This window comes from Lissotriton helveticus, chromosome 10 (genome assembly GCF_964261635.1).
Source record: "Lissotriton helveticus chromosome 10, aLisHel1.1, whole genome shotgun sequence".
In the NCBI taxonomy this organism is placed as follows: Eukaryota; Metazoa; Chordata; class Amphibia; order Caudata; family Salamandridae; genus Lissotriton; species Lissotriton helveticus.
Window position 1 is genome coordinate 20156433 of NC_136071.1, and position 18853 is coordinate 20175285.

The following is an 18853-nucleotide window of genomic DNA, read 5'->3' on the forward strand; positions in this document are numbered from 1 at the left end:
ATGGGGTGTTTAAATAAAAAGAAAAAAGTAGCTCCTTAAAAGCGAGTAGAGGACGCAAAGAAGCCAGTCATTCAACCAGATGGTAAAAAAGGTATGTTTCATGGGAAGCACAAACACAAGACAGACAGGTTGAAACAAGAAGAGCCATACAATAGAAAGAAAGCAAATACGAGTGACAGTAAAGTTCGAGGCACATTGGTATTAGAAAAATACTAATAAAATACCCAACGGTCATGTGTACTTCAGTTGTAATAAAGAGTTCACCTAGCAGCCGAATAAAGCAGTTTGAACATCCGCAACCACCTGCGTTGACAAATCTCACTGAGAGATGGTCTAGAGTTGGCTTTTCCGCGCTCGCCGACGTAACATTCATGAGTGCGAACAAGGGAAAAACTCCTCCACTTCGCGAAGTAGAGTTTTTCAGAACTCCACGTGGTCCGCGGAGTGCGGAAAGTGCAAAAACTCCGCGAAAGGAGCAGAGTTCACCACCCCGGCCCATGCTCCTGGGGCCTCATTTATGAAAAGTGACGCATCGCTGCGTGACAACAGCGATGCGTCACTTTTCACTGCGCACTCCTTGTGACACCAATGATGAGTCATATTTAATGTATGACGCATCATGTCGCAAGGAGTTACAGATACGTCAGTATTTCTGACGTATCTGTATGGCGCAAAAGTGACGCATTGCTGGAGTGTGTCACAAAAGTGACGCAACTCCAGCAATGCGTCCTTTCACATGGGGCAAGCCCCATGTGAAAGGGCCTGCATCAGTCTTTATGCCTGCTGTGAGGCAGGTGCAAGATTTTGATGCAACGGCGTCCTAAAAGCGTCACTTCTACGACCCTTCCTTGCGTCAATACGCCCCCTTGCATACATTATACCTGGCGCAGGTATAATGTGGCGCAGGGGTTTACAAAGTGACGCATCTACCTAGATGCGTCACTTTGTAAATATGGTTCAACAAGGCACATTATTTACGCTGCTGGTGCGTCACAAAAAGTGACGCACCGGCGGCGTAAAAGTGACGCACAACCTCATAAATGAGGCCCTTGGTTCCCTTGCATCAGATCAGAAACCCTACAGAAGGCACCAGGTCTCTGAAGCAAAAGGTCCTTTTGGGACCACTGGTACCATTTTCTTGGTACCGCCGGGGTCTCCAGATCGAGAACCCCAGAGGCTAAGGGCGAGCTGGAGACGACGGCCAGGGGGCTCAGGTGATGCTGTCTTGGGTGGATTCTCACAGGGTCAGCCACTCTGGGTTCATTGAGGCCTCATGCAGCTCTCCTTGGGAGCTCGGTATGCCTGAGTCCTCGGGGCTCCTGGGGGCCACTGTGGACACACAAGCCATGCTCCAGCACAGACGAGGTGAGGGACAAGCAGGTGTAATAAAATATGGTGGGGGGGCCAGGGCCCCCGAAGATGCTGCCAGATGACACTGGATTCCTCTTCTTCTTAGCAGCATTGTGCTGGGCGGCACGAGGCCCAAGATGGCTCCCACAGGTCTTAGAAGCAGCTGGGCTGATGAACGCCCTTACCAGGCACACACCCCACTGAAAGGTGCAGCCAGTATACCCTCACCCATTGGGCACTCTGCCCTCTGTGGGGCACAGTCCCAGGTACCCTCCCCCATTGGGCACTCTGCCCCCTGTGGGGCACAGTCCCAGGTACCCTCCCCCATTGGGCACTCTGCCCCCTGTAGGGCACAGTCCCAGGTACCCTCCCCCATTGGGCACTCTGCCCCCTGTAGGGCACAGTCCCAGGTACCCTCCCTCATTGGGCACTCTGCCCCCTGTAGGGCACAGTCCCAGGTACCATCCCCCATTGGGCACTCTGCTCTCTGTGGGGCACAGTCCCAGGTACCCTCCCCATTGGGCACTCTGCCCCCTGTGGGGCACAGTCCCAGGTACCCTCCCTCATTGGGCACTCTGCCCTCTGTGGGGCACAGTCCCAGGTACCCTCCCTCATTGGGCACTCTGCCCCCTGTAGGGCACAGTCCCAGGTACCATCCCCCATTGGGCACTCTGCTCTCTGTGGGGCACAGTTCCAGGTACCCTCCCCATTGGGCACTCTGCCCCCTGTGGGGCACAGTCCCAGGTACCCTCCCTCATTGGGCACTCTGCCCTCTGTGGGGCACAGTCCCAGGTACCATCCCCCATTGGGCACTCTGCTCTCTGTGGGGCACAGTCCCAGGTACCCTCCCCATTGGGCACTCTGCCCCCTGTGGGGCACAGTCCCAGGTACCCTCCCTCATTGGGCACTCTGCCCTCTGTGGGGCACAGTCCCAGGTACCCTCCCTCATTGGGCACTCTGCCCCCTGTAGGGCACAGTCCCAGGTACCCTCCCCCATTGGGCACTCTGCCCCCTGTAGGGCACAGTCCCAGGTACCCTCCCTCATTGGGCACTCTGCCCTCTGTGGGGCACAGTCCCAGGTACCCTCCCCCATTGGGCCCTCTGCCCCCTGTAGGGTTCAGTCCCAGGTACCCTCCCCCATTGGGCACTCTGCCCCCTGTAGGGCACAGTCCCAGGTACCCTCCCTCATTGGGCACTCTGCTCTCTGTGGGGCACAGTCCCAGGTACCCTCCCCCATTGGGCCCTCTGCCCCCTGTAGGGCACAGTCCCAGGTACCCTCCCTCATTGGGCACTCTGCCCCCTGTAGGGCACAGTCCCAGGTACCCTCCCCCATTGGGCACTCTGCCCCCTATGGGGCACAGTCACAGGTACCCTCCCCCATTGGGCACTCTGCCCCCTGTAGGGCACAGTCCCAGGTACCCTCCCCCATTGGGCCCTCGGCCCCCTGTAGGGCACAGTCCCAGGTACCCTCCCCCATTGGGCACTCTGCTCTCTGTGGGGCACAGTCCCAGGTACCCTCCCCCATTGGGCACTCTGCCCCCTGTAGGGCACAGTCCCAGGTACCCTCCCTCATTGGGCACTCTGCCCCCTGTAGGGCACAGTCCCAGGTACCCTCCCCCATTGGGCCCTCTGCCCCCTGTAGGGCACAGTCCCAGGTACCCTCCCCCATTGGGCACTCTGCCCCCTGTAGGGTTCAGTCCCAGGTACCCTCCCCCATTGGGCACTCTGCCCCCTGTGGGGCACAGTCACAGGTACCCTCCCTCATTGGGCCCTCTGCCCTCTGTGGGGCACAGTCCCAGGTACCCTCCCTCATTGGGCACTCTGCCCCCTGTGGGGCACAGTCCCAAGTACCCTCCCCCATTGGGCCCTCTGCCCTCTGTGGGGCACAGTCCCAGGTACCCTCCCTCATTGGGCACTCTGCCCCCTGTGGGGCACAGTCCCAAGTACCCTCCCCCATTGGGCCCTCTGCCCTCTGTGTGGCACAGTCCCAGGTACCCTCCCCCATTGGGCACTCTGCCCCCTGTGGGGCACAGTCACAGGTACCCTCCCTCATTGGGCCCTCTGCCCCCTGTAGGGCACAGTCCCAGGTACCCTCCCTCATTGGGCACTCTGCCCCCTGTGGGGCACAGTCCCAAGTACCCTCCCCCATTGGGCCCTCTGCCCCCTGTGGGGCACAGTCCCAAGTACCCTCCCCCATTGGGCACTCTGCCCCCTGTAGGGCACAGTCCCAGGTACCCTCCCCCATTGGGCACTCTGCCCCCTGTGGGGCACAGTCCCAGGTACCCTCCCTCATTGGGCACTCTGCCCCCTGTAGGGCACAGTCCCAGGTACCCTCCCCCATTGGGCACTCTGCCCCCTGTGGGGCACAGTCCCAGGTACCCTCCCCCATTGGGCACTCTGCCCCCTGTGGGGCACAGTCCCAGGTACCCTCCCCCATTGGGCCCTCTGCCCCCTGTAGGGCACAGTCCCAGGTACCCTCCCCCATTGGGCACTCTGCCCCCTGTGGGGCACAGTCCCAGGTACCCTCCCCCATTGGGCACTCTGCCCCCTGTGGGGCACAGTCCCAGGTACCCTCCCTCATTGGGCACTCTGCCCCCTGTAGGGCACAGTCCCAGGTACCCTCCCTCATTGGGCACTCTGCCCCCTGTAGGGCACAGTCCCAAGTACCCTCCCCCATTGGGCACTCTGCTCTCTGTGGGGCACAGTCCCAGGTACCCTCCCTCATTGGGCACTCTGCCCCCTGTAGGGCACAGTCCCAGGTACCCTCCCTCATTGGGCACTCTGCCCCCTGTAGGGCACAGTCCCAGGTACCCTCCCCCATTGGGCACTCTGCCCCCTGTGGGGCACAGTCCCAAGTACCCTCCCCCATTGGGCCCTCTGCCCCCTGTGGGGCACAGTCCCAAGTACCCTCCCCCATTGGGCACTCTGCCCCCTGTGGGGCACAGTCCCAGGTACCCTCCCTCATTGGGCACTCTGCCCCCTGTAGGGCACAGTCCCAGGTACCCTCCCTCATTGGGCACTCTGCCCCCTGTAGGGCACAGTCCCAGGTACCCTCCCTCATTGGGCACTCTGCCCCCTGTAGGGCACAGTCCCAGGTACCCTCCCCCATTGGGCACTCTGCCCCCTGTAGGGCACAGTCCCAGGTACCCTCCCTCATTGGGCACTCTGCCCCCTGTAGGGCACAGTCCCAGGTACCCTCCCTCATTGGGCACTATGCCCCCTGTGGGGCACAGTCCCAAGTACCCTCCCTCATTGGGCCCTCTGCCCCCTGTAGGGCACAGTCCCAGGTACCATCCCCCATTGGGCACTCTGCCCCCTGTGGGGCACAGTCCCAAGTACCCTCCCTCATTGGGCACTCTGCCCCCTGTAGGGTTCAGTCCCAGGTACCCTCCCCCATTGGGCACTCTGCCCCCTGTAGGGCACAGTCCCAGGTACCCTCCCCCATTGGGCACTCTGCCCTCTGTGGGGCACAGTCCCAGGTACCCTCCCTCATTGGGCACTCTGCCCCCTGTGGGGCACAGTCCCAAGTACCCTCCCCCATTGGGCCCTCTGCCCCCTGTGGGGCACAGTCCCAGGTACCCTCCCCCATTGGGCCCTCTGCCCCCTGTGGGGCACAGTCCCAGGTACCCTCCCCCATTGGGCACTCTGCCCCCTGTGGGGCACAGTCCCAGGTACCCTCCCCCATTGGGCACTCTGCTCTCTGTGGGGCACAGTCCCAGGTACCCTCCCCCATTGGGCACTCTGCCCCCTGTGGGGCACAGTCACAGGTACCCTCCCCCATTGGGCCCTCTGCCCTCTGTGGGGCACAGTCCCAGGTACCATCCCCCATTGGGCACTCTGCCCCCTGTAGGGCACAGTCCCAGGTACCCTCCCCCATTGGGCCCTCTGCCCTCTGTGGGGCACAGTCCCAGGTACCCTCCCCCATTGGGCACTCTGCCCCCTGTGGGGCACAGTCACAGGTACCCTCCCCCATTGGGCCCTCTGCCCTCTGTGGGGCACAGTCCCAGGTACCATCCCCCATTGGGCACTCTGCCCCCTGTAGGGCACAGTCCCAGGTACCCTCCCCCATTGGGCACTCTGCCCCCTGTAGGGCACAGTCCCAGGTACCCTCCCTCATTGGGCACTCTGCCCCCTGTAGGGCACAGTCCCAGGTACCCTCCCCCATTGGGCACTCTGCCCCCTGTAGGGCACAGTCCCAGGTACCCTCCCTCATTGGGCACTCTGCCCCCTGTAGGGCACAGTCCCAGGTACCCTCCCTCATTGGGCACTCTGCCCCCTGTAGGGCACAGTCCCAGGTACCCTCCCTCATTGGGCCCTCTGCCCTCTGTGGGGCACAGTCCCAGGTACCCTCCCTCATTGGGCCCTCTGCCCTCTGTGGGGCACAGTCCCAGGTACCATCCCCCATTGGGCCCTCTGCCCCCTGTAGGGCACAGTCCCAGGTACCCTCCCCCATTGGGCACTCTGCCCCCTGTGGGGCACAGTCCCAGGTACCCTCCCCCATTGGGCCCTCTGCCCCCTGTAGGGCACAGTCCCAGGTACCCTCCCCCATTGGGCCCTCTGCCCCCTGTAGGGCACAGTCCCAGGTACCCTCCCTCATTGGGCCCTCTGCCCCCTGTAGGGCACAGTCCCAGGTACCCTCCCCCATTGGGCACTCTGCCCCCTGTGGGGCACAGTCCCAGGTACCCTCCCTCATTGGGCACTCTGCCCCCTGTAGGGCACAGTCCCAGGTACCCTCCCTCATTGGGCACTCTGCCCCCTGTAGGGCACAATCCCAGGTACCCTCCCCCATTGGGCACTCTGCCCTCTGTGGGGGACAGTCCCAGGTACCCTCCCCCATTGGGCACTCTGCCCCCTGTAGGGCACAGTCCCAGGTACCCTCCCTCATTGGGCACTCTGCCCCCTGTAGGGCACAGTCCCAGGTACCCTCCCCCATTGGGCACTCTGCCCTCTGTGGGGCACAGTCCCAGGTACCCTCCCCCATTGGGCACTCTGCCCCCTGTAGGGCACAGTCCCAGGTACCCTCCCTCATTGGGCACTCTTCTCTCTGTGGGGCACAGTCCCAGGTACCCTCCCCCATTGGGCACTCTGCCCCCTGTGGGGCACAGTCACAGGTACCCTCCCCCATTGGGCACTCTGCCCTCTGTGGGGCACAGTCCCAGGTACCCTCCCCCATTGGGCACTCTGCCCCCTGTAGGGCACAGTCCCAGGTACCCTCCCTCATTGGGCACTCTGCTCTCTGTGGGGCACAGTCCCAGGTACCCTCCCCCATTGGGCACTCTGCCCCCTGTGGGGCACAGTCCCAGGTACCCTCCCTCATTGGGCACTCTGCCCCCTGTAGGGCACAGTCCCAGGTACCCTCCCCATTGGGCACTCTGCCCCCTGTGGGGCACAGTCCCAAGTACCCTCCCTCATTGGGCACTCTGCCCTCTGTGGGGCACAGTCACAGGTACCCTCCCCCATTGGGCACTCTGCCCTCTGTGGGGCACAGTCCCAGGTACCCTCCCTCATTGGGCACTCTGCCCCCTGTAGGGCACAGTCCCAGGTACCCTCCCTCATTGGGCACTCTGCCCCCTGTAGGGCACAGTCCCAGGTACCCTCCCCCATTGGGCACTCTGCCCCCTGTGGGGCACAGTCCCAAGTACCCTCCCTCATTGGGCACTCTGCTCTCTGTGGGGCACAGTCCCAGGTACCCTCCCCCATTGGGCACTCTGCCCCCTGTGGGGCACAGTCCCAAGTACCCTCCCTCATTGGGCACTCTGCCCTCTGTGGGGCACAGTCACAGGTACCCTCCCCCATTGGGCACTCTGCCCTCTGTGGGGCACAGTCCCAGGTACCCTCCCTCATTGGGCACTCTGCCCTCTGTGGGGCACAGTCCCAGGTACCCTCCCCCATTGGGCACTCTGCCCCCTGTATGGCACAGTCCCAGGTACCCTCCCTCATTGGGCACTCTGCCCCCTGTAGGGCACAGTCCCAGGTACCCTCCCCCATTGGGCACTCTGCCCCCTGTGGGGCACAGTCCCAGGTACCCTCCCTCATTGGGCACTCTGCCCCCTGTAGGGCACAGTCCCAGGTACCCTCCCTCATTGGGCACTCTGCCCCCTGTAGGGCACAGTCCCAGGTACCCTCCCTCATTGGGCACTCTGCCCCCTGTGGGGCACAGTCCCAAGTACCCTCCCCCATTGGGCCCTCTGCCCCCTGTAGGGCACAGTCCCAGGTACCCTCCCTCATTGGGCACTCTGCCCCCTGTAGGGCACAGTCCCAGGTACCCTCCCTCATTGGGCACTCTGCCCTCTGTGGGGCACAGTCCCAGGTACCCTCCCTCATTGGGCACTCTGCCCGATGTGGGGCACAGTCCCAGGTACCCTTCCATGGCAGGCACTCTGCCCCCTGTAGGGCACAGTCCCAGGTACCCTCCCCCATTGGGCACTCTGCCCCCTGTAGGGCACAGTCCCAGGTACCCTCCCCCATTGGGCCCTCTGCCCCCTGTAGGGCACAGTCCCAGGTACCCTCCCCCATTGGGCCCTCTGCCCCCTGTAGGGCACAGTCCCAGGTACCCTCCCCCATTGGGCCCTCTGCCCCCTGTAGGGCACAGTCCCAGGTACCCTCCCCCATTGGGCACTCTGCCCCCTGTAGGGCACAGTCCCAGGTACCCTCCCCCATTGGGCCCTCTGCCCCCTGTAGGGCACAGTCCCAGGTACCCTCCCCCATTGGGCACTCTGCCCCCTGTGGGGCACAATCACAGGTACCCTCCCTCATTGGGCACTCTGCCCCCTGTAGGGCACAGTCCCAGGTACCCTCCCCCATTGGGCCCTCTGCCCCCTGTAGGGCACAGTCCCAGGTACCCTCCCTCATTGGGCACTCTGCCCCCTGTGGGGCACAGTCACAGGTACCCTCCCCCATTGGGCCCTCTGCCCTCTGTGGGGCACAGTCCCAGGTACCCTCCCCCATTGGGCCCTCTGCCCCCTGTAGGGCACAGTCCCAGGTACCCTCCCCCATTGGGCACTCTGCTCTCTGTGGGGCACAGTCCCAGGTACCCTCCCCCATTGGGCACTCTGCCCCCTGTAGGGCACAGTCCCAGGTACCCTCCCCCATTGGGCACTCTGCCCCCTGTAGGGCACAGTCCCAGGTACCCTCCCTCATTGGGCACTCTGCTCTCTGTGGGGCACAGTCCCAGGTACCCTCCCCCATTGGGCACTCTGCCCCCTGTAGGGCACAGTCCCAGGTACCCTCCCTCATTGGGCACTCTGCTCTCTGTGGGGCACAGTCCCAGGTACCCTCCCCCATTGGGCACTCTGCCCCCTGTAGGGCACAGTCCCAGGTACCCTCCCTCATTGGGCACTCTGCCCTCTGTGGGGCACAGTCCCAGGTACCCTCCCTCATTGGGCCCTCTGCCCCCTGTAGGGCACAGTCCCAGGTACCCTCCCTCATTGGGCACTCTGCCCTCTGTGGGGCAAAGTCCCAGGTACCCTCCCTCATTGGGCCCTCTGCCCCCTGTAGGGCACAGTCCCAGGTACCCTCCCTCATTGGGCACTCTGCCCTCTGTGCGGCACAGTCCCAGGTACCCTCCCTCATTGGGCACTCTGCCCCCTGTAGGGCACAGTCCCAAGTACCCTCCCCCATTTGGGCACTCTGCCCCCTGTGGGGCACAGTCCCAAGTACCCTCCCTCATTGGGCACTCTGCCCTCTGTGGGGCACAGTCCCAGGTACCCTCCCCCATTGGGCACTCTGCCCCCTGTGGGGCACAGTCACAGGTACCCTCCCCCATTGGGCACTCTGCCCCCTGTGGGGCACAGTCACAGGTACCCTCCCCCATTGGGCACTCTGCCCCCTGTAGGGCACAGTCCCAGGTACCCTCCCCCATTGGGCACTCTGCCCTCTGTGGGGCACAGTCCCAAGTACCCTCCCTCATTGGGCACTCTGCCCTCTGTGGGGCACAGTCCCAGGTACCCTCCCCCATTGGGCACTCTGCCCCCTGTGGGGCACAGTCACAGGTACCCTCCCCCATTGGGCACTCTGCCCCCTGTGGGGCACAGTCACAGGTACCCTCCCCCATTGGGCACTCTGCCCCCTGTAGGGCACAGTCCCAGGTACCCTCCCCCATTGGGCACTCTGCCCTCTGTGGGGCACAGTCCCAGGTACCCTCCCCCATTGGGCACTCTGCCCCCTGTGGGGCACAGTCACAGGTACCCTCCCCCATTGGGCACTCTGCCCCCTGTGGGGCACAGTCACAGGTACCCTCCCCCATTGGGCCCTCTGCCCCCTGTAGGGCACAGTCCCAGGTACCCTCCCCCATTGGGCACTCTGCTCTCTGTGGGGCACAGTCCCAGGTACCCTTCCACTGCGGGCACTCTGCCCTCTGTAGAGCACAGTCACAGGTACCCTTCCACTGCGGGCACTCTGCCCTCTGTAGAGCACAGTCACAGGTACCCCTCCACGGCGGGCACTCTGACCCCTGTAGGGCACAGTCCCAGGTACCCCTCCATGCCAGGCACTCTGCCCTCTGTGGGGCACAGTCCCAGGTACCCTTCCATGGCAGGCACTCTGCCCTCTGTAGGGCACAGGTACCCCTCCATGGCAGGCACTCTGCCCTCTGTAGGGCACAGGTACCCCTCCATGGCGGGCACTCCGCCCCCTGTAGGGCACAGTCCCAGGTAGCCTTCCACTGCGGGCACTCTGACCCCTGTAGGGCACAGTCACAGGTACCCTCCCCCATTGGGCACTCTGACCCCTGTAGGGCACAGTCCCAGGTACCCCTCCATGGCGGGCACTCTGCCCCCTGTAGGGCACAGTCCGAGGTACCCCTCCATGGTGGGCACTTTGACCCCTGTAGGGCACAGTCCCAGGTACCCTTCCATGGCGGGCACTCTGTCCCCTGTAGGGCGCAGTCCCAGGTACCACTCTCTGGTAGGCACTCTGCTCCCCCATAGGGCACAGTCCCAGGTACCCTTCCATGGTAGGCACTCTGAGCCCCCCCTGTAGGGCACAGTCCCTGGTACCCCTCCATGGCAGGCACTCTGCTCCCCCATAGGGCACAGTCCCAGGTACCCTTCCATGGCGGGCTCTCTGCCCCCATAGGGCACAGTCCCAGGTACCCTTCTATGGTGGGCACTCTGCCCTCTGCCCCCTGTAGGGCACAGTCACATGTACCCATCCATGGCGGGCACTCTGACCCCTGTAGGGCACAGTCCCTGGTACCCCTCCATGGTAGGCACTCTGCTCCCTGTGGGGCACAGTCCCAGGTACCCTTCCTTCCACTGCAGGCAGGAAGAAGGTGGGATGTTTTGAGTCTCACTTTTATTCTCTCTGTCCAGAGTGCTCCACCTTCTAATGTCCTGGAACAGATTTCTTTCAAGTGTAATTTTCTGGCTCCAATGCAGACACAGCTTTTGCACAAGGTGATGGCTCTCCCAGCAGGTGGTGATGATGCTGGCTCTAAGCAGGAGTATGCAAAGCATGGCCACCATGAATTGTGAAGTCTCGGCACCTGGCGTCATCAAATTCAGATAAAAGCCTTGCCTAGAAATGTCTTCTCCACTATCAACAGAATCTGCTCACCTACCACTCTGCCCAACAGTCCATGAATCAGGGAACTTTAATCCGCATCCCACGCTAAAAGGCCCTCATAGAATGTCGACGGGTATCCCTGTCTCCATTCTCCCTCACGTCAGAGTAGGATCTCCACCCTTGTGCCATGCTTCACCCAATCAATCTGGATTTCTTTGCATGGCTAGTCGCCCGTGAGGGTATCCTGGCGCTGGAAACGTGGATCGGCATCTTGAAACGGCATCTCTTCTGAATGGAGAGCCAGTGGGGCTTCTTGAGACGCGAAGTCTTCTGGGTCCATTTAAGGAGGTCTAAGATGAGTCTGGCTGCTGAGTTCTGTATGGTTTGCAGTATGTTTAGGACTATTCATTAAATAAATGGGTAAGCTGGCATAACTGCTTTATTGCAACAATCCTGGACCTGGACTGTAGACCCATAATGACAAAAGAGGGCACGCTTTGTACACCCCTCCGGGTCACAGAAGAGGTTCCTTATCTTGACATTACCAGATTATCATGTTGGCCGAGCTAAAATGTCTGCATTCCAGTTTCACATGTAGTCAGATCACTCAGAGTATGGGGTACATCCTTGTATCCCTTGTAGGTGATGTTCCTGTCCTAAACACCCATACTTGCATAGGTCGATAGGTTTAAGCCTGGGTGGAGTTCACGGAGCTCTGCTACGCTACACGGAACTTCACGAAGTGACAAAAAACTCTGTTGCGCTATGCGGAGTTCTGAGAGCGGAGAAGTGCATTAGTGTCATGCCGTTCGGGGTGATTTTGAGTGCCGGGTGTTTGTCCTGCGTTGTAAAATCATTGCAAACGGCACCATGCACGAGGGTCCTGCTTCCTTTCTGCTGCTTGAGTAGATTTTCTAATCAAGAGGCAGCTTTCTCAGTGCAAACGGAAGGTTTCTCAACGCGTGTGGTCATGACCTGCTGCGATCACTCACATTGAGAAATCCAACCACCCACATTGAGAAATCTTGCCAGGAGGTTGATTTTCCTTGCTCTCACTGCCTTCTAGACCTTGGCGAGCATGAGCAATTAAAATCTCACCGGGAGATGGATTTTCCTTGCTCGCGCTCACTAACTTGACGTTGACGAGCAAGGTAAAAAACTCGGCTCCGCAAAGCGGAGTTTTTGGGAACTCCGCGTGCTCTGCAGTGCAGAAACTCTGCGAACTGAGCGGAGTTCACCGCCCAGGGTTAGATAGGTTGCACCTCTTGGAATGGATCCCTGGTTATGGGTTTTTGGCCACACCCATTTCAGTGATGGTTAGTAGTTGTATTGGTGTTGTCATTGGCGATCAATCCCATCGGACTGCCGTATTCGCCATAGCGCTCCGGCCATCACAAATTGAGCCATCACGCTCCTTTCCTGGCAAATCCATACAAACCTGATGGAAGCCCTGGGCTTGATGTGAAAGAAAACACATCTATCAGCGTTTACTCATCAGTATTCCTGAACCTACGAGGAAACCAACATTAATGCGATAATAGGCATTGTGTTAATAACTGTTGTACAAAACAATAATGTTGATAATTCTTGTCCTGATGATGATGTCACAAATGTAAAAAGGCATCGAAATGTCGTCGACTAAAAAAAACCATATGCAATATGATAATGCTATATTATTTGATTCAATGGTATGGTTATGTTTAAGAGATTGAGTCTGTAGCACTGACCACAAGTATACAGACAGATTTTCGCTTTGCCCTTTTGGCCATTTCTTTGTGGTTTTGTCTTGATTGTTGTGGGTCACGGCTGTGCCCACTTGTTATCTTTTTTGGTTCTTAAAATTCACTTTATCAACCAGAACATTTAAAATAAATGTTCTTGTCCGGCTGGACAAAAGACATACTACTTATCAGGTGTATGATTAATGATTTTTGTATGTTATCTTGTCCACATGTAGGGGCCACTGTTTTTTGTAAATTGTCATTGGCAGCATGGCAGGGGCAATGTCCGGTGCAAGCTGCATTGGCCTTCTGGTGAGCGCCCTGACGCTTATGTTTTTTTACAAATAAAACACTGCTAGGGGGCAGAGAGAGAGGGAAACAAGCATCGCTCCAATGGGATCTTGTGCACAAAGCCCATGCAATCTGACAAAAGCACTGGTGCAAGCACACTGATCGACTTCATGGCTTGAATCCCAGCGTGCCTCTCCCTCACAGTACAAGGGAGCACAAAAGCGCCGTTGGGCAGCAACGCCAGATATCACAACCTCTGCCCTTCAGTCGCGAGAAAGGGCTGGTAAAGCACTTCAGAATATCCTGACGGGCTCTTTAAATTAAAAACTTGCCACATGAACACAGTGAGGGTCTTGCATGGTAACCACTATTTCCATAGGTGTGTGTGGAGTACGCGTGACATAGTGTAGCACGTGACCACCTCCTGCAGGCTTCAATGTACCCTTCTGTGGTGGCACCGATACATCACCCTGACCCGGACCAAATGGCTCAGCCATGATCTTTCAGTACCTCCGGCCAGTCCGTAAGGTGAGACAGCCCTGGGAATGATGCTTAGGGGCTCATTAAAAACAGGTGAAACCCCTAAGACATGGCTAATTCGGTATTCAGTCAAAATATCGAGTTAGAAATGTCGACTTAAACTAATATCGAGTTTCAAATATCGTGACACAGAAATATCAACAGCAAGAATATCATAGTGAAGAATATCGACTTTAAGGTAAGAAATATCGGGCCCGATTCACAGAACTAACTTAAGACAAAATCCAAAACTTACTACTTTTGGTATTCACAGAAGTTAGGATTTTGTCTTAAGACAGACTTAAGACAGACTTAAGACAAACTTAAGACAGACTTAAGTTAGGATTTTGTCTTAAGTCTGTCTTAAGTCTGTCTTAAGTTTGTCTTAAGACAAAATCCTAACTTCTGTGAATACCAAAAGCAGTAAGTTTAGGATTTTGTCTTAAGTTAGTTCTGTGAATCGGGCCCATCGATTTTTAAATTAGTGTTATGTATTTTAGTATATATTTTAAGTGTGTGTGAAGTATTTTTTTGTATAAGTATTGTTTATATTTTATAATATGTGTGTTTCGTTTTTAGCCGTTATTAATTTTATTTTAATTATTTTTTTGTTTTTTAGTTCTGTAGCAGGTTGTGGGTTTATAGGGTGGTAAGTAATTTAATTATAATAAATTAATTAATAGTTTTTATATATTCATATTTATTTAATCGAGATTTTATAATGTTAATTGTGTTTTACATTTTTTGAGGTAACTTTTCAGTGCGGGTTGTGGGGTTTATAGGGGTAAAGGGTGGGAAGCTATTTTTTTTAATTCATTAATAATTAGTTGTTAATTAATATTAATTAATTGACAATTAATCAAGGTACTTGTGTAATACATTTTAGGTGTGGGTTGTGGGGTTTATAGGGGTAAAGGGTGGGAAGGAGTTTATTTTTAATTAATTAATAATTTGTTGGTAATTATTATTAATTAATTAATTGACAATTAGATATGGACATTGCCTAATTATTTTAGTTTAGGGGTAAAGGGTGGGAAGTAAATTATTTTTCTTTTTTTATTCCATAACTATTAGTTATTTAATTGATTTTTTTTAATTGTGTAATTATTTTGTTTACAGTTTAATTTTAGATGTGGGTTGTTCGGGGAACTGGTGTAAAGGCTGGGATGTTAATTACATTTTATGTGTTTTAATGTGTTTTTTAATCAATAATAATTGTTTAATTGAAAAATAATTACGTAAATTATGCAAATATTTTTTTTCATGTGGGTTGTGAGTTGTGTGGTGTTACAGGGTAGGAAGTAAATAGACCACATTTATGGAATAATTAATGTTTTTGTTAATAAATAAGTTATAAATAAAAATATGTATTTGTTTGAAAATTATTTTTCATTTAATTTAATATAGTATTTGTAGGTATTTGTGATACTTATTGTTTTTTTAAATATTAAATATATTTTTATTTTTAACATATTTGTCTTTTTTGTATTTACTTTTTAAAAATATATTTATTTTGTTGATGAGATTTTGATTTCTGTTTAATTTTGAACTGACTGGAGTGAGAATAGTAAATTGTATTCCTCTGCAATCCAACACTAGCCCTACTGTTGCACTCACTGGAGTAGTAAATGTTACCCCTTCGTATCCAATACTTTCCCTACTGTTGCAGTTTCTAAAGTCGCTCTGTAGTGCATTCACCCATTCATCACCCAACCCCAGACCAGGGCTTGCCTGCCACCCCAGGCGATACCAGCTGATTTTCATGAGAAGCCGTCGGGGTGTAGCTTCAGGGGGTGTTTGGGATGTTACACCCCCCTAATAAATGTATTTCGTGATAAATACTTTGACACAGGTGCTTTCAGTCGGAATGGCTGAGTTGTCTATCGGATTTACCATAAATCTTTACACATACAGACAATCTTACAGACAGACAATCTTACAGACACAGACACCTCTGTGTGGAAAGACTTCAAAACTGTTGGTTAATTTAGAAAATAGTGTGACCGTCACTCAGCGCCACTGGCACCCTGCATTCCTCTTCCTTCTAAGTGTGGACTGAAAATTAGCTCTGCTCGTGGAATTTGCGGATTTTCTGCAATTTCGCGATCCGTGAATCTCGTGAAATCGCAGAAAAATCCGTAAATCCGCGAGCGGGACGAACTTTCCATGAAGCACTTACAGGGTTACAGCAGGTGCCCAAGTTGAAGCTAATTTCTTTGTAACCATTTACACAAGGGTTACAAAGAAATTAACTTAAACTTGGGCACCTGCTGTAACCCTCTAAGTGCTTCCTGAGCGGCGCCTCGTTGCCTACTTGCAACTATTCTCTGACCCTGCTCTGACCCTTGAAGCAGGGTCAGAGAATAGTTACAAGTAGGCAACGAGGCTTCTGTCACAAAAATTAAACCTCAGAGGGAAGCACTTACAGATATAAATAAAGCAGGTGCCCGAGTTGAAGCTCAAATTCAGTAACGGTTTAATCAGCCCAAAACATTAGCACAGTCGAGGCTAGGCAAGCGTGCTTTAACCTCATATCTGCCATCGAAAATGAGCTGTAATACTTCGGGGAGGTCTTTGCATCCATGAGTTTCTCGAGCGTGATCCCTGTGTAGTTCCTGTGACCAGGAGGCTGCTTTCTCCTCACCTGCTGCCCTGCTCGCTCTTTGACCCTTTATACACAAGAGGCATGTGAACACGCATAGCAGCCCCGCCCGTTCCGCCCGCACCACACACTAGCGGTATCAAACGTCTTCCCGCCCTTTCCCCACTATGATGGACAGCTTTGTCCATCATAGTGGCATCTTCGTGGATAACTATGCAGGGCAGGATTCATTCTGGCACGAGGCTCCTGTCACAAAAATTAAATCTAAACAGGAAGCACTTACAGATACAAATAAAGCAGGTGCCCGAGTTGAAGCTCAAAGTCAGTAATGTTTTAATCAGACCAAAACATTAGCACGGTCGAGGCTGGGCAAGTGTGCTTTAACCCCGTCTCTGCCGTCGAAAATGAGCTGTAATACTCGAGGGAGGTCTTTGCATCCCTGAGTTTCTCGAGCGCAATCCCCGTTCCTGTGACCAGGAGGCTGCTTTCTCCTCACCTGCTGCCCTGCTCGCTTTCTGACCCTGTATACACAAGAGGCATGTGAACACGCATAGAAGCCCCGCACCACACACTAGCGGTATAAAACGTCTTCCTCCCTTTCCCAACTATGATGGACAGCTCACTCAAGGGACCTCGGCGCATTTTGGCGCAGTGGCAAAGTTACAGGCACACAGGGTCACTGAAGACAAATCTTCTGGCCCTTTACGCAGCTGCAGTGTAGGAAAAGCAATATACATTTACCCAACGAGGTAGCACTTACTGATTAGCCAGTAGAAAGTACTCCAGTTGAGTATAGTACAATTGCACAAAAATCAGCAATTTCGCGGGAAAATCTGCAGATTTTTTTGCGTTTTCATACGAATTCGCAGACCGCAGATCTGCCAAATTCACCCATACTTACTTCCTTCCCACTGTCCTGGCGCCCCCCTCTGCGCCCCGCTTGTCCGGTAAAGTATTTGAACATTAAGTGGCAGCGAGATTCCCGGAGTCTGGTGCAGGAGAGGAAAGGCTGCGGCCTCCCGCGCTAGCACTATCACACAGGTGAACCTGCAAAGAAGCATCAGAGGTAAGTACTCTGCAGATCAGATGCAGAGGCGCAGCCTAGCGGCTCAGGGGTGCACCCCCTCACCCCCTCCCCAAGAACACGCGCCGTCTCCAGCGCAGAGCTCAGCCCCCTGATGTGGGAGCCAGCTGTTCCCCTCCAGCTGACTGTAAGGGGGGGAGGCATGGCACACTGAGGGCTAGGAGCTCACTGGACTATGCACCACCTCTAAGAATCTGGGTTTGACCTCATGGTCACAGGTTCGAATTCCAGGGGGTCCTCGCAGCCTTTTTTCCTCCCACGGTTGATAAACCGAGTACCATTGAGTAAGCCAAATAGGAAAATTTCTTTTTTAAGGCCAGGAGATACAAGGATGAACGGACGCTTTAGGTTTTACGGCCACATGCATCATTGTAGGATTTTGCGATTCCTAAATTGCGAAAATTAAGGAATCGCAATTTAGGAATTGCAAAATCCTATGCATCAAGAAATGTTAAAATTTTTAGGGATTTCTTAATTTTCGGTATTCACAATTAAGGAATGGCATTACATTGATTCCTATGGGCTTAGAGGCCCATTGGAATCAATGCCTTTTTGCATTTTTTTTTGCGAATCGCAATTTGTTGATGCATTGCAAGGGTGCTGACCCCCCCTGCACCCTTGACATGTTTTTTTAAGTGCAAGTTTCACACACACATGTCCAAAGGACATGTGTGTGTGTAACATGACACTTTCAAAAATACTTTTTTGAGCATTTTTGAAAGATTTCGCAAATTAACACGAGGGTCAACCTCGTGTTAATTTGCACCTCCTATTTGCAAATTCGCATTTCTTTAAAAAATTCATGCATTGCATTTAAGGAATCGCACAAATGTGATTCCTTAAATGCAATGGCATTTTTAGGAATTGCAAAAAATTGCGTTTTTTGAAAACTTGTTCCATGCATACCAAAAAGTGATTTTGGAATCGCAAACGGTCGAATTTTCCGATTCGCACCGCTTGCGACTCCAAAATCGTTTGATGCATGTGGCCGATGGAGTTTTGATTTTTAAGCTCCTTAACATTTCTATACGACTGTTAACTAGTGCCTGACTGAGATTGTAATTGTGTTTATATAGCACTTACTACCTCTAAGAAGGTGTTGATGCGCATTTTGGGATGTAGCACGCTTCTCCCGACCCCAAAAAGGATTAGTGGTGAATTAGTACATGTGAGTCTGTTATTTGGGTTGAAAAGGATAATGGAGGGGTTGAAGAGGGAAGAGTTTATAAAGTGTTTTTGGGAGATCAGAGTAGTAAGAGGTTTGGGTGAGTAAAGGGAGATGGAGGAGTGAAGAGTCTCTAGGAATGGATTAGGTAGATCATAATATTAAAATTAACCCTGGGTGTGGTGTGCGTAGCGGGGCTACGCAGAGGTCCACGGAGTTGAAAACAAACTCTGTGGAACTCCACTACGCCGCGCGCCTCCACCCTCCCATTATAAAAGATAATTAAACATTTTTAAAAAATAAACTTAAAACCACTTACCTGGCATGTGGCGTCCCTGGGCTGCCCTCCAAATTACTTTTTATAATGGGGAGGGGGGTGGAGGCGGGGGCTGGCCAACTCTACTCCGCTGTGGAGTGTGCAGAGATTTGCCTTTCTCGCGGAACGCAGAGAAGGCAATTTTTTTTTTTGCAGAGTTTTATATAGCGCGAACTAGACCCGAACCGAATCAGGTATCAGAGCGCTTTACATAGCACCAGTTAGGTTACATGAGGACACACTTTCATTTTTTTTAGGCACGGGGAGATTAGGTGATTTGCCCATAATCGCAGGATTTTTT